This window comes from Biomphalaria glabrata, chromosome 10 (genome assembly GCF_947242115.1).
Source record: "Biomphalaria glabrata chromosome 10, xgBioGlab47.1, whole genome shotgun sequence".
Lineage (NCBI taxonomy): Eukaryota > Metazoa > Mollusca > Gastropoda > Planorbidae > Biomphalaria > Biomphalaria glabrata.
The window spans coordinates 34231227-34246705 of NC_074720.1; positions in this window are offsets into that span (position 1 = coordinate 34231227).

Genomic DNA, 15479 nt, shown 5'->3' on the forward strand with positions numbered 1-15479 from the left:
TCCCTCGGTTGATATAACAGTTGTTGTATATTGTTATGTTGGACTACTTCCATAGCCGCTAAATCTCCAAGCTTAGGTTCCCATATTTTCTTTGTTTTTCCATTTCGGTTCTACTTATATTATGGGATAGTGGTACGACGATGTCAATGATTGTAGCGGCTTTTTATTTATTTATTTTTTGTCATTATTATTTTTTATAACTATTTAGACATGAATTAAAAGGGAGGGGGAGCTACTATGATCAAAAAGGTCCAACTGAGTGTAAGCCTAAGCCAAAATACGAAAAGTGACCTCAATAAACGAAAGCATCAAATTATCTTTAATTTAAAATGATGATAACGTACTAGCGAAAGTGAATCAAAGGAAGAGAACTGATGGTTCGAAGATTAGTAATCTGGAAAGAGACTAGATAATCATGTTTTGCTTTAATGATTCTTTATTGATATCGTTTTCATAATCAGTTTTTTTTTTCAAAGCGTTTTGGGATGTGTGTTCGTGTGAAAAAAAAACTTAGAATTTTTTTTACTGACGTAACGAATTGATAAAAATTGTATAGGAGTACATATTAATTCCATATCTGCTATGAGAGACCAGGACCGCATTAGGTAATTGTAGGACCTAAGCAAAGTGAATTTGGTGGCCTTAAATAAAATAGCCAAATAAAATAAACAATAACAAATAAAATTACGCAATTCAGAAAAAAAAACAAGTAGATTTAAACATTTGTCAATTAACCTTAAGTCACAGAGACTAAACGTTAAATGATAAAAGATAAATGTTTTTAGACCTATGCGAGGCCCCCACCAATCGGAGGCCCAAGTTTGCCTATGCCTAAGTCCGGCCCTGCAGATATCTACATGCTTCTTCTTCTAGATCTAGATCTGCTTTTGTTGTTCACCACTCTGAAAAAAAAAAAAAGTTATCTCAAAGTAGTGAGAGTCGGAGAGTGGTCCGCCTGCGTCATAGTGTTTTGTTTTTTGTTTTTGTCTGTTATCTCTTGCCTCTCAGTGACTCGCAGTATCCTTTTAGTTGACATCTATCGCTGATGAAATAGAATGTGTTTGTTTTTTCCTGGCGTTCAAGTTTACATTCTCAGGGAAAAAAATCGTTCATGGGAAAAACTTAGATCTAGGTTTAAAGGGAAAACAAATATGGTTTCCGAAGGTCCACTTAGATGTTTCCTAATTCCAATGTTCTTAAATGAGGAAAAAAAAGCCAGTTCACATTTATACGGTTACTCTACTATACTTTAAAAAAAAATGCTAAACATAACTTTAAAAAAAGTTATCCATCGAACTAGTCCAGCATTTACAAGAACATATTTTTAAAAATGCTTTTAAAAAAACAAAGCTAATATTAAGCCCACTTGTTTTAAATTAAAATTTTATCAGATTAAAAATGATTTGGCACCTAATACCTAATATAGTACCGTGTAATAAAATTTGTAATAGATCTAGACTAACAATAAAAAACATTTATAAAATTTTTTTTAAAAAGTGCAAACGACCTGAACTCATGGTTCAGGCTTCTCAAGCCTTACTCGATAACAACTCTGCAAGTGGAGAGCTTATGAACATGGAAGATTTGATAGTTATCTATTGTTTCTATAGTCTCGACCTATTTTTCAGGTTTGTGTTTCCTGAGACAGAGACGACGACCTATAATGGGAAATAATTCAACTTATACCACCACTTCAGTCAATTAAAATGTCTTGTCCTTGTTCGAGATACTAAACAAACAAAAAAATATTACAAATAGCTAATTAACTATTTGTTGTTTTTTTTTAATTGTATTATATTAGTATTGTCAGGTACTAGAAATATTTGTGCAAAATGCCAGCTTAATCCGAGATTGGGTGTGGGGGAAATAGCGTGTACAAACATTTCACCAGACAGACAGACAGAGTGAGTTGATAAAGGTTTTGTAAAAAGGTGAACTAGACAACCCCCCCCCCAACACTAGGGTTACTATATCCTCCTTTATTAGGTCTTGTTCTCCTTCCGCCAAGCATTAGCCTAATGGATGAAAATGTCTGATACAAAAATTAAACACGATATTTCTACCACACCCATACTCGGATCAATTTGAAACCTAGCACAATTATTCAATAAAAAAAATAGACAATTAGTCCATTATTACTATAAATTAATTATTTTGTTTGATATCAACAAGGAAAATTAATTCTTCAGTATTCAGATATATAGCTAAATATGTGAGGTTTTGTCCCCTTGGATAATTGTACACGTTATTTCATTTCTCCCACAGCCATTCTCAGGTCAAGTTGAACATTTAAGCCACTATTTATTGTACCTAACGAAGCATGAATTTAAAAAATAAACCAATTAATCAATTAATCATTGTGTTATATATCAAAAAGGGGAAATAACTACTACATTATTGAGATATAGTTGTAAAGGTTTAGTTCTTCCCTTTAGCTTTTTTTTTTAAAGTATTTTTATATTTAGCTTGTTTTTACAAAGCTTATATCAACTCACTCGTTTAAAATAGTGCTGTACTTTCTCTTAGATTTATTTCCTAGAAAGGTAAGCAGTTATTCCCCGAAATCACTTCAACTGAGGACGGTATTTGGTACAGATATCCTGTTGGACCGTGCTAGTCATTAACTATACATGCTACTAACATCTGTATTCTCCATCCTAGTTCGCTTCAAGATTCCTCTTTACGGACACTGACAATGGTGCTGTCACGATGTTTTTAAGAGAACAAAAAATATTTGTCTGGACGTTGTTAAGTAGCAGACGCCACTATGCTTGTTTATGAGTGTGGACATTGAGGATAGGCCGACCCAGCTGTGGTCTATTTTTTTGCCACGCCCAGCTCAGACGAAGACTTTGCTGCTGGTCAGTATAAGCAAACATAGTACAGCTACACTTTGGGCATTGATATTTGAAAAAAACAGATATTCCCCGTTTTCTTGTTTTTACAGGATGACGATTCGAAATTGACAACTTTTCTTAGAAGTCAACGCGTAAATTTACCGAGAATCGTCAAATTGACAGGAGACTTGTTCAATAAGCTCTAATACTCATTCTTTATAATAATAGTAACCGATGATCGAATCGGTATGTTCCAGGAATACGTTATACAGAGAATAAGTGATCACTATAAGCGTTTGTCAGAAACAGTATATTAGATCCGCCTTCCATTGTTAACCAATCATATTCAACCTTCGTAAAACGATTTAAAGATTAACGCGGAAAAAAAAATCAATTCTGCTTTAAGAAATCCGTTCAGTGTGTAGTTTAACTTATTTAATGGGAATTACTTCATATATACAGCCATTTTGTCTTTATACTGCAAGAATTTTTCCCCCTTTCGGTATCAAACAAAACTAATTAATTACCACTATTTAATTAACTATTAGGTTATTTTTAAAATTGATCTATATGTTGTGTTTGACACTAATTAATTGTACGAAATTGTATTGTCTGGAGCTGCAACCAAACACAGTGCCTATTATATGAGGATTGTGACAGTTGTGTCCATCCGCCGCTCTTGATTCTCAGCGTTCGTCTCCGTGGCTTGTATCCACAATTAGCACATTCTCTCAAGCTAGCGTACGTCACATCCGTTGCGTCACGTGGTACTCTGCTTCAAGGGAGACAATTTGCAATTCTTAAAATAAATTACATTAAGGGGTGTAAGTTTTGTGTGTGTGTGGGGGGGGGGTCATCTGTTTAATGACTTTTTTTTTTTTCAAGAAAATATATAATTTTTAGATGCAATATTTTTTCTTGTGATTCAAAATATCTGCATTAAATGATTTTGTAACGTTTGCATTAATAAGTTAAATGATAAGATGGCAGAGGCGCAGCTAGGGTGGGGGAGGAGGGGGAGAATTGGAAAATCCACCTGGCCCCCACTAATTAGGGGGCCCCAAATGACTGTGTTTTTTTTTTACATTAAATATTACGCAAAATGCAGGGGCCCCTAAAGAGGTCAAGCCCCCGGGCCCTCAAATGATGGCAAATTCCTAGCTACGCCACTGTAAAATGGTGGTTTCCCAAGTGCCTGGAGCTGTCAACACAACACTCTAAGGTTTAAATTCCGCTTGATTCCCTCCAAGAAACCTTGTGACACTGTAATGAGGGGGGAAACGAAAGACGGTGAGTCAAGAAATCGAGAGACCAAGTGCGTAAAGAATGAGAAAGTTACTAGGAACAAATGAAACAGGCAGAAAAGGAGAGTAGCGAAAGCGAAAGAGGGAGAGCGCAAACGAGCGAGAGAGAGAGAGAGAGGGAGAGAGAGAGGGAGGGAGAGAGAGAGAGAGGGCGAGAGCGAATGTAAAAAAAACAAAATTGAGCTGGGCTAAAAGGTAAAAAAAACACACTAATTTCTGCATGCATATAATATACAGTTGCAGTGACCTAGCTCCTCGATGACCACATTTTCTGGGGAACACGAATTTCTTCAGAATATTTTCTGAGCTCACAGCGAAGTTCTCATAACACTTGGAAGCCTTGAGAAGCCAACGTGAAGCATTTCTCTAGCAAGTAACATGAAGACAAGCAATAGCATAATTTCTTTTTTTGTTTGTTTTTTTTTATTTTTTTTTATTCTCTAGTTTAAAAAAAAAAAGAGAACAAAGCTTGGTACACATCAGCATTATTCTCCTTTGAGAATCCCTGATAAAGTCCAGTGCTTCCAAGCCAATAATTTATGATAAATGTTTTAAAAAAGGAGATCACCAGTGTCATAAAAAAACCGGGTTTATATGTGAAATAAAAAGTTTTCCTTTTAGATCTAGTGGTGTAAAGGTCATCTGTTTCTTTGGTATCATGTGGCCATCACAAAGACCAACCGCCTTTACTTTTTCCCATCACATATCAGGTACCCATTAGAGCTGGGTGGACTCAGAGACGCCCAAAGTTCTCGAAATTAATAATCACAATCTTCACCAGGATTCGAACCTGGGACCCCCGGTGCTTACCACTCAGTCACCGCATGTGATATAGCCAACGTAGCCATTTATTTTTTAGCTAGCTCTAATGGCTGCCTATTCAGTGCTTTATGTATACAGAATATAGAAAGTGGTGATAAACTGTGGAAAATTTAGGACGAATTTTGTCCACCTTTAAGCACTGTAAAATCAAAACTATAAGCTCTTTGGTTTATAACAAAAACTAACTATAGAATTAGTTTGTGCAATGTTTGACATGTTTCAGATGTTCACATAAAGTTAAAGATAATCTACTTCCTAGTTCAAAACTTCCGCAGGACGATGGAGGATGGCAGTGGGCAGGGTATGAAGCCGGGATCATCGAGACGACCAAACGACAGTCTAGCAGGTTCACTGCAAGACCAGGCACCCAGTTGATGACAGTGATCTTTTAATAGAGTCCTTGACATTGTTTAAAATCAAAGATAAATCGTGAAAATCTCCACTCCAGGAGTATGAAATGTTATGTTATGTAAAACGTTATCTTATCTTATAAGATACAGATGTTACTTCAAAAGAGAAGATAATTACGTCCTACGCTTATCCATGTGTCAATCTTGTCATGCATGCTAATCAGTGGCTTAAGATCTGCTAAATACTTGCTTTTCCTGGCTGATTCAGGCAACACATCCCAGGCACTAATAGCACTACGAAAGAAAGAGCATTTGTGGGAATTGGCCCTATAATATGAAACAAGAATTGTGTGTTTATGTTTGTGTCTTTCTGAGTATTTTATTAGTTGTTTTGTTTGTAAATTATGGTTCAGTATTTTATGCCTTACTGCTAATTTACTTTTTGTTTATGTAGGGTATAAATAAGCACACTTACAATTTTTATAATTTAATTGTTCAACTATATGTGCTTTGTTTGAGTTTTTATGCATGCGCATTTATTAATTTAAAAAGTATTATCTAAGATAGGCTTCAGTCAAGTTCAGTGTCTCTCGAGACAATGAGTTCACCCCAGAGCAGCAATCCACCAGCTCTACAGCAGTACCAGAGTTTCATCTTAAGAAACATTTCTAGGCATTAGATAAAAAATATCATCGGTTACCCATCGGGTCCCTCCTCTCGATCTAGCTGGTGTGATCCTAAGGAAATGATCTACGTTTAGTACCAATCCAGGAGAAGAAACTCTCAAAGGAAATACACAAGTTCATAATCGTTAATCCCTAAGGATTATCACTCCTGATCGACTCATGAAGCATTCGGCTTATGTTTCTAAGGTTTGAAATAAAGAGCACCTCTCTCCCAGATACATGGCCTTACATGACTAACGAGTTTAGCCTTTTCCCTTCACCTGCCAATAGACATTTCACCGAGCTAATATTTAAGCCACACTTGGTTGTTAGATGCCATTGAAAGTACATAGGCCTAAAAATACACAATGCACAACTCCGTAATATTTTATATAAGTAAGAAAATAAATTACTGCTCAGCTAAGCTCAAGATAAACATAATTTTTTGTTACACTTGCTAGGACAAAATTATTTACTAACTCTTTCTTTTCAATGACCACTGAAGCAAAGAACAGGTTATCTAGCCAGCCTGAAAAACTAAATGATTTGAAAGTTAAATCTTTAATAAAACAATAAACTGTTGAAAACACATGGAGTGATATACGTTGGGGGTTAATATTATTTTAAAGAATGTCTGCTTAGACTTCGGGGCAAATATTTAGTTAGAACTTTAGTTTGTCTTGGATTCCGCTAGGACGCGGCTATTTGTCATTGCCGGAAGTGGTAATGGATATTACCCAATCATGGGAAAGGCTTCGGGAGTCAACCCTGAAGAAAAATCAGGAGCCGGCGACCATTCGGCAGTTGGCAGAACTCAGTGCTATACCCCGGCATAGCCTGCTACGCCGCTGTCCCCAAAATATATCAGCACTTGCTGATACTTTTGAATATATCAACTGCGTGGAGAGTGGGAGGAACTGGGTGACATCGTTCCGACCAGAGCTAATGCCCATGCATTGTCGCTTCACAGCTTAATAGTTTATCTTGCTCACTTTCCACAATCAATATATCAAGACTCTGGCCCCAAAACCCTTCTTTAGAAAAAAAAAAACAATAGGGAGAACTGACTGATCTGGAAACCACTGCGCAGTTCATCTCAGATATAGGATTATTGATCTGAACCCTCCAACATGTAAAATGAGAACGAAGAAGAAGAAGAATATGCACTGCTAGTTAGAAAAAATAGGACAATATGCAGGCTTATAATTGCTTTTGTCGTAAGCCGCTTCGATTTTGTTATCACAGCGCCTTGAGCCTACATTTTACTAGTTAACAGCGCTCTATAAATACAATTATTATTATTATTATTATCGTCGTTTGTAAAGTAATGTCCCATCTCCAGACATCTTAGGCCTGCATGACCATCTCGAGTGAGAAGGTTGTATATCAATCAATGTTTTCAAAGAGTTATTTCCTAGAAACTATAGCAGTAGAAAGAAAAAGAAAATTTCTGGGAAAAAAATCTCAGAGTTCGATTTTGTTTTCCTGGGATTCCTGGGATACACTTTTTTCATGTCTCACTGATGGGACAAAGAAACGTTAAGAGATCAGCCCATCGCGAAGACCTGTGGAAAGTTAAAGTCATTGAGAAGAATTAGTCCAAAACTTTAGGAATGAAGCAGAAACCCACGTACATCGGTCTTAATGTTCCTTTAATATAAAGAACATTCTGGGTTTGGGTCACACCTTGTTGACCTTTATGTTTCTCTATGATCAAGAACATTCTGGGTTTGGGTCACACCTTGTTGACCTTTATGTTTCTCTATGATCAAGAACATTCTGGGTTTGGGTCACACCTTGTTGACCTTTATGTTTCTCTATGATCAAGAACATTCTGGGTTTGTGTCACACCTTGTTGACCTTTATGTTTCTCTATGATCAAGATCATTCTGGGTTTGGGTCACACCTTGTTGAACCTTATGTTTCTCTATGATCAAGATCATTCTGGGTTTGGGTCACACCTTGTTGAACCTTATGTTTCTCTATGATCAAGATCATTCTGGGTTTGGGTCACACCTTGTTGACCTTTATGTTTCTCTATGATCAAGAACATTCTGGGTTTGGGTCACACCTTGTTGAACCTTTTACGCCTTTGCTACCGATTTGAAGCGTCCGAAGGCAGTGAGTGCACCCTGGAGAATTTATTCATGGAACTTTTTTTTATGACCATCAAATTCCGTAGAGAGATTGCCACTCCAGTTCACAGGAAACTGGAAGTAGTCGCCCTTGTTGAACAGATAAGAGCGTCAGGTAATAATGGGCACCTTGAAAGCTGTAGAACAATTAACCGAATCAGCTTTGAACTAAGCTTCTATCAACTCACTCTGTCTGAATGTCTAGTAAAAACATTTGAACACGTAATTTACCCCACACCCATCCTCAAATCAAGTTAAAACTTTGTGCAATTATTCATTGGCGGAGACAATACGTGAATTAGAAAAACAATTTGTCAATGAAATGCTGGCAATTAATTATTTTGTTTGATACCAAAAGGGAAATTAATGTTTCATTATTCAGAGATTTGGCTAAATATGTGGGTTTTGTCGCCTTAGATGATTGTACACGATATTTTTCCCACACCCTTTCTCAGATCAAGTTCAGGTATAAAATTCATTGATGAACTTTCACAATGGACAATGAACTATTGTTCCCGTCCAAGCCTGTCAACTGGGACAACTCCTACCAACGTTTAATGGACTTCATCCAAGGTATATAATAAGTCATACTATAATTAAATGGTATAATATAATGTAATTCTGGTCTTCGAAAACAGAATAACTTGTAGATATAATAGAGCCTAGTGTGATACAGCCTGTTATAATATAGACTGGATCCAAGGGAAAATAATTAATGGAGTATAAAATGAATTGAAACTATTAAGTCTTATTTACCATAGTGTTAAACTTATAGGAAAGTCTTTAAAAAGATTTAATAGAAACGTGACCATCCTTCAAAGTAATTCAGCTCGAGTGCGTGGGAGTGAGCACTTCAGCGACACAAGATTCATTGTAACAGCTCAACAAGTTTAGTCAGCATGTCAACACGGTTCTATTTTTACAGGTCATTGCAATCACTAAGATCAATCAGTACATATTAACTCATACTCTCTGTAATTATTTGTCTACACATTCTGTAATATTAAGAGTTACATTTGTAGCTGAAAGCAACAGACAATTTATCATATTTGAAACAGACAGTCGCGATCTCATTTTGCGCTTAATTTCATGGAAAATGCTTTTTCGCTCCTGTATGCTGATCAGAAGTGACAGGCTTAACTTTCGGCCTAATTTTCTGAGTTCTGGAACATGTTCCATTGCCATGATAATGATCGCCAAAAATTATTAATTTTAGATGCTGCTGGAAATTGAGGCGTGAGGGTTGTTGATTAAATACTTTTGCTTTTTAATCAATAAGTTCCATCTGTACAGTGGCGTTGTTTGGGTGGTAGAGGGGGTCCGATTTTGAAAATACCCGGGCCACCACTTGAGTGTCAAGCCCCCAGGCCTCCAAATCCAAGCTACGCCACTACATCTATATATAGACATCTTTAAAAAATTGTGTTCAAGCCTGCAGTCTTCATCCTTAACAAACTCATCAAAACTACCATCAAAGGCCTCTTGTAATGTTTTTTTTTAAATATATATTTCATCCGGTATAATTCGCTTAAACTTCAATAGATTCACTTATTTTAAATGTGAAAATTTGCTCAAATCCTTGTTTGTTTGTTGTTGTTGTTTTTTTTTTTGTTTTGTTTTTAGAGATAAACATTTTTAAATTCGTTTTCAATCCACGGATGCCTATAATCTAAAAACCTTGAATTTTCTTGTCACACATTAATTCAGCCATAGACTATAAGTATAATTTTTAAGCTTACAAATAATTACGGAAAATTCCGATGCTAAAAATAACTTTAAATAATCGTAGTACTGGCTTCAGGACTGATAAGTATTTTAAGCATGTGGATCGATTGGGAGTACTTGTAGTAGTATCTAATGAGTTTAATTGTACTTTTCATTTTCTAGAAATTGGTTATCATTTTTTTTTACCAGCAGGCATAAACTGTTCTTGTATAGTCTTTGGGGCATTGCTCTAGTCTGGTCACCGCTACAGTAGAATGTGAGCAAAAGCAGAAACACATTTTGTTTCCGTAAATCCGAACTTTTATGTCACGTTTGTTAGGCAGTGAGCCTTAGCTTCTAACGTGTTTCACTTTGGAATTATGTACATTTTCTTAGGTCAATTTACGAGAATGTTTAAATTATAGGAAGGCCTTTCAAAAGATTTACTAGAAACGTGACCTGCATCCTTGGGCCCACATTATCAAATCACTTTAAAAGCATACCTTTATCATCCCTGTTACTGCCATTGGTAGCGGTTAGAAACATTTCCGTGTAGCAGAAGTCATTTATCTGTACAAGGGGGGATGACTGCGGGGAGACAACTAGTTGACTATATACTATAGACTGCCAGAGTAGATGGTGCATGAGGGGAGACGTGAAGGGGAGGTCACGCTAAGGGTTGCTAAGGGGTACATAGGAATTATTTGCCCAGTCCCCGTGTAGGTCCCGTTAAGTCCGGGTACGCTAGTCTGCCTCATCGTTGCACTCGGGTGGAAACGATTGCTTGAGGAAGTAATTAGGCTAAATGAATAGCAAAACAAAACTCCTGTGGGAGTGACCAAGGGGAATGCGAGAGCTTTCCCATTGCACGGTGCGGAGTTGAAAGAGAGCTTCCATGTCCCTATCGATAATCCATGCGCCGTTCCTTAAGGGACCGTTAAACTAATGGCAGTCCTGCACGGTTAGCCTTCGGCCATGCATTCTAGTCCATGCTCCCGGATTGCCGGATATATTGTAAATAGCAATGTTTTACATAGACATTGACTTGGACCTCTTCCAGACAGAACGGTTTGTTCAAGCAGGCTAACACGCTTAGAGTTTTAAACAATCAAACGGTCCCGCAAGTAGAGCCAGGAATATAACATTGAAGTTATTATGTTTTAAGTGATCCTTTTAAAGTATAAAGTCTATATTTTTAATAAAGCAGTTAAATCTATGATTATCCAGTACTTTTAATTATAAATCCTAGTGACAAGCCCGTGGGCCTCGATAGTTACATAGGTCACATAGGTTCTCAAACACATCCCTTATCCTGTTCACCTGATTCTCCCAAAAGGCTAGCTTTGTATAGTGTTCCAATCATAGATGTCAACATTTTAAAGAATAGTAAAATTAGAAAGCTTAGAACAGTCAATTCAACTTAGTTTAACAATATTGTATTTGGACTTCAATTTTAGTTTTATTTTATTTTATGATTTGGCTTTTTATTTTTTTTTATTTTTTTTTAAACTCTTTTGATTCACATTCTTTGGTTTACACACATATGGTCGATGTTCTTTTCAGTAAGATTTAGGGAATGCTAAGATCAAGATAACAATGTTAGCTATAAAGAATGTTAGCTTTAAAGAATGTTAGCTATAAAGAATGTTAGCTTTAAAGAATGTTAGCTTTAAAGAATGTCAGCTATAAAGAATGTTAGCTGTAAAGAATGTTAGCTTTAAAGAATGTGAGCTGTAAAGAATGTTAGCTTTAATGAATGTGAGCTTTAAAGAATGTCAGCTATAAAGAATGTTAGCTGTAAAGAATGTTAGCTTTAAAGAATGTCAGCTATAAAGAATGTTAGCTTTAAAGAATGTTAGCAGTAAAGAATTTTAGCTATAAAGAATGTTAGCTATAAAGAATGTTAGCTTTAAAGAATGTCAGCTATAAAGAATGTTAGCATGTTAGCTATAAAGAATGTTAGCATGTTAGCTATAAAGAATGTTAGCTGTAAATAATGTCATCTGTAAAGAATCTTAGCTATAAAGAATGTTAGCTTTAAAGAATGTCAGCTATAAAGAATGTTAGCTATAAAGAATGTAAGCTTTAAAGAATGTTAGCTATAAAGAATGTTATCTGTAAAGAATGTCAGCTATAAAGAATGTTAGCTTTAAAGAATGTTAGCTTTAAAGAATGTCAGCTATAAAGAATGTTAGCTATAAAGAATGTTAGCTTTAAAGAATGTTAGCTATAAAGAATGTTATCTGTAAAGAATGTCAGCTATAAAGAATGTTAGCTTTAAAGAATGTTAGCTTTAAAGAATGTCAGGTTTTGTGATTGTTCATGTTAATGCATACTTTATTCAAATTTTTTAGTTTGTGGGACTTCTGCTTTTTTTTTTTTTGCACTAACCACGTGTTGACCACTGCTCTACCTCTTCACCGCTTCACCGCTTCACCGTTCCTTGCTAAGTGCTGAACAATTTTTGTACAATTCAATTGTGTCTACTTGGAGTCACAGCAAGAGGAGGGGAAGAAGACCAAATAGCAACCCAACTGAAATTAAGAAAGTAAAACAGAGACAGATATTGAAAAATAAAGACTGTTCTTTTTTGTTCTTTTTCTTTCTTTTAATATTTTTGTGTGGAGTGATTGACATGGAAGGCAGATTTCAAATAACTTACCTTTTCAAATCTTTTTTTGGAGACGAGAGCTTTGAATTTTATAGCGCTTCTCAAATTCTTTTGTCCTTGGTACCCATTGTGTAGATTTTTCATTTTGACCTTACCCTGCGTACCACGGTATCCACCCCTTCACACCAATTCATGCTAAAACTTTTTTTTCGTTTTAAGGAGCGTGGTCAGCTAATTTTTGTCTAATATTCTCCAACGGTTTATTAAGTACCTTGTAAAGCTTATGGGGTGCAGGTATTGTACGTTGAGAATACTTGTCCCTGCTAGTAACAGGTTTCTATTGTTATGGTTTGCAATGACATGTTTGCGTTGTGACCTTCAAAAATTGAAGAACTGAAAGTTGACAGGGACATTTGGGTAAGGTCGCAGGCTGGTACAAGAATACATTGGAGAGATAGGGATTGTATTGCATTACAGTGTACTTTCTCTTTCTCTCAATCACACTATCTCTAATACTATTCTCTCTCTCTCTCTTTCTCTCTCTTTCTGTCTCTGTCTTTTCTTTTTCTCTCAATCACACCATCTCTAATACTGTTCTCTCTCTCTCTCTTTCTCTCTCTTTCTGTCTCTGTCTTTTCTCTTTTTCTCAATCACACTATCTCTAATACTGTTCTCTCTCTCTCTTTCTCTCTTTCTGTCTCTGTCTTTTCTCTTTCTCTCAATCACACCATCTCTAATACTGTTCTCTCTCTCTCTCTCTTTCTCTCTCTTTCTGTCTCTGTCTTTTCTCTTTCTCTCAATCACACCATCTCTAATACTGTTCTCTCTCTCTCTCTCTGTCTTACACTAAATTCTTACTATGTAATTACTCTTGAGCTTGCTCTCTCTTTTCTCTCCTAGTTTCATTCCTTCTCTCTACCTTCTCTTCTACCTCTATCTACTGTCATCATACAATCTCAGCTGTCTCTTCTTGTCCATTCTTTGCTCCCTCTCCTAATCTGTCTACTCTCTATGTCTATTTCATTTGTTTCTCTCTAGTACTGTTTCCTTGCCATCCCACTCTTGTCGACTCTCTCTTTTGCCCACACTTTTATATCTCACCTGCTCTCTCTTTTATTTATGTCCCCTCTCTTATCACTTTCTCTTTATGTCGTTTTCTTTCAGTCTCTCCTGACTCTCTCTTTCTTGTTTTTTTTTTTTATTTCTCTCTAATTTGTCCCTCTCTTTTCTCTCTCGCACTCACACATACAATATTTCTCTCAACTTCCTTACCCACCCCATTTTATCCACTCCTTCGTTGTCCTCTCTTTCTTCTTCTTTCTCTCTTTCTCTTGTAGTCCTTTTTCTCTCCCTCTCCTTTTTCTCTCTCTGGTGGCCCTCTCGCTCCCTCCCTCTCTCTCCATTCCTCCCTCTCCCTCCCACCCTCTCTCTCCTGCCCTCCCTCTCCCTCCCACCCTCTCTCTCCTTCCCTCCCTCTCTCTCCCACCTTCTCTCCCTCTCCCTCCCACCCTCTCTCTCTCTCCCTCCCACCCTCTCTCTCCCTCCCTCCCCTTCCCTCTCTCTCCCTCCCTGTCTATCTCTCTTTTTTATCTTTCTTGTGGCCCTCTCTTTCTCATTCTCTACATCTCTCTCTCTCCCTCTCTATCTCTCCTATTTCTCTTTCTTGTGGCCATCTCTCTATCCCTCCCTCTCTATCTCTCTCCATTCTCTCTCTCTCTCTCTCTGTCTCTCTTTGATTGATATATTATTTCCTGAAAATCAAATCGCACTTTGTTGTGTATTGTTTTTGTTTTGTTTTTTGTTTTGCTGAGCTTTAGTGTGTCAACATTTCCTTGTAGCCGTACCTCGACGATAAAAACTTGAAGCTGGGAGGAGGGAGGTGCTGGGAAGATAGTGTGTACATAAAATAAGAGTAAGTTACATAACAGGCTTAATGTTCTTTTCCTGGAAAATGTACACCGTGTGAACACAACATTTCGAATCGGTTGGAGGCTACCCAGTGCTGTCAATATGTCTGTTTTGTAGCTAAATTCCGCTAGTCTCCTCACCGCTTTTCATACATTGCGGAAGAACTACAAATAGCAAGATTTTTTTTTTGGTGTATCCGGTGTACAAAGTAAAAAAAAAATGTTGATTAGCTTTGTTTGTTTTAATATATATATATATATATATATATCAGTGCACTTTTAGCACTGCACAATACAATTTTCTGAGCGCTTCCGTTTGTACAACAAAATACTTTCAATATGAAGGAAGTATTAGATGTTCACTTTATGACAGTGGAGAAATTTAAGTTATTTTTTATTAGGCAGAAAGTTAGCTAAACCTTGCCATTTTAAGATAAATGACATTAATTAACGTTTCTTTACTTTTGATAGGCTTTGTTTTTAAAAAGTTAACTTTTTTATGGCTTGTTTCATTATTATGTCTTCTGCGTCATGTACAGTAAGAGAATGAGATTGCGCACAATGAACACTCCCAGTGAGTAGAACGTATTGCGCAAAATGAACACTCCCAATGAGTAGAACGTAGATAGGCCTATGGTGAGCATTCAGTAAAGACACTTACAAGACAATCATCATAATAATTTATCTACTGCGTCAAGTTTTAAAATTTGACTAATGTAATTACTGAATATTACTGAGATTCTCACGATATTACTAAACAATGTCAAGGAGCCTTTATTACCGCTCGCTAGTTTCCAATTTAATTTTCAAGATTGTTATTTCATAGAGTGTTAGGTCCTCCAGTGGTAGCATCATTTTGATCTACACATGGGACAGCTTAGAACATTGAATTCAACAGTGTCAAAAAAAAGGTGCGCCAATATGAGCATATAAGTTAGAAACATAGTTTTATCAACACTTATCTTGTACAACGGATGCACCAAAAAAGAGCCTATTTATAGTTTTTCCGCCATCTCCATTAAAAAAAATTGCATGCAGCAAGAATATTTTTTAGTTGCACATACGCAGAATGTGATGTTGATTTACATACACAACTTAGCATTACTTTACATACACAGTGTGGTATTGCTTTAGATACATTGGG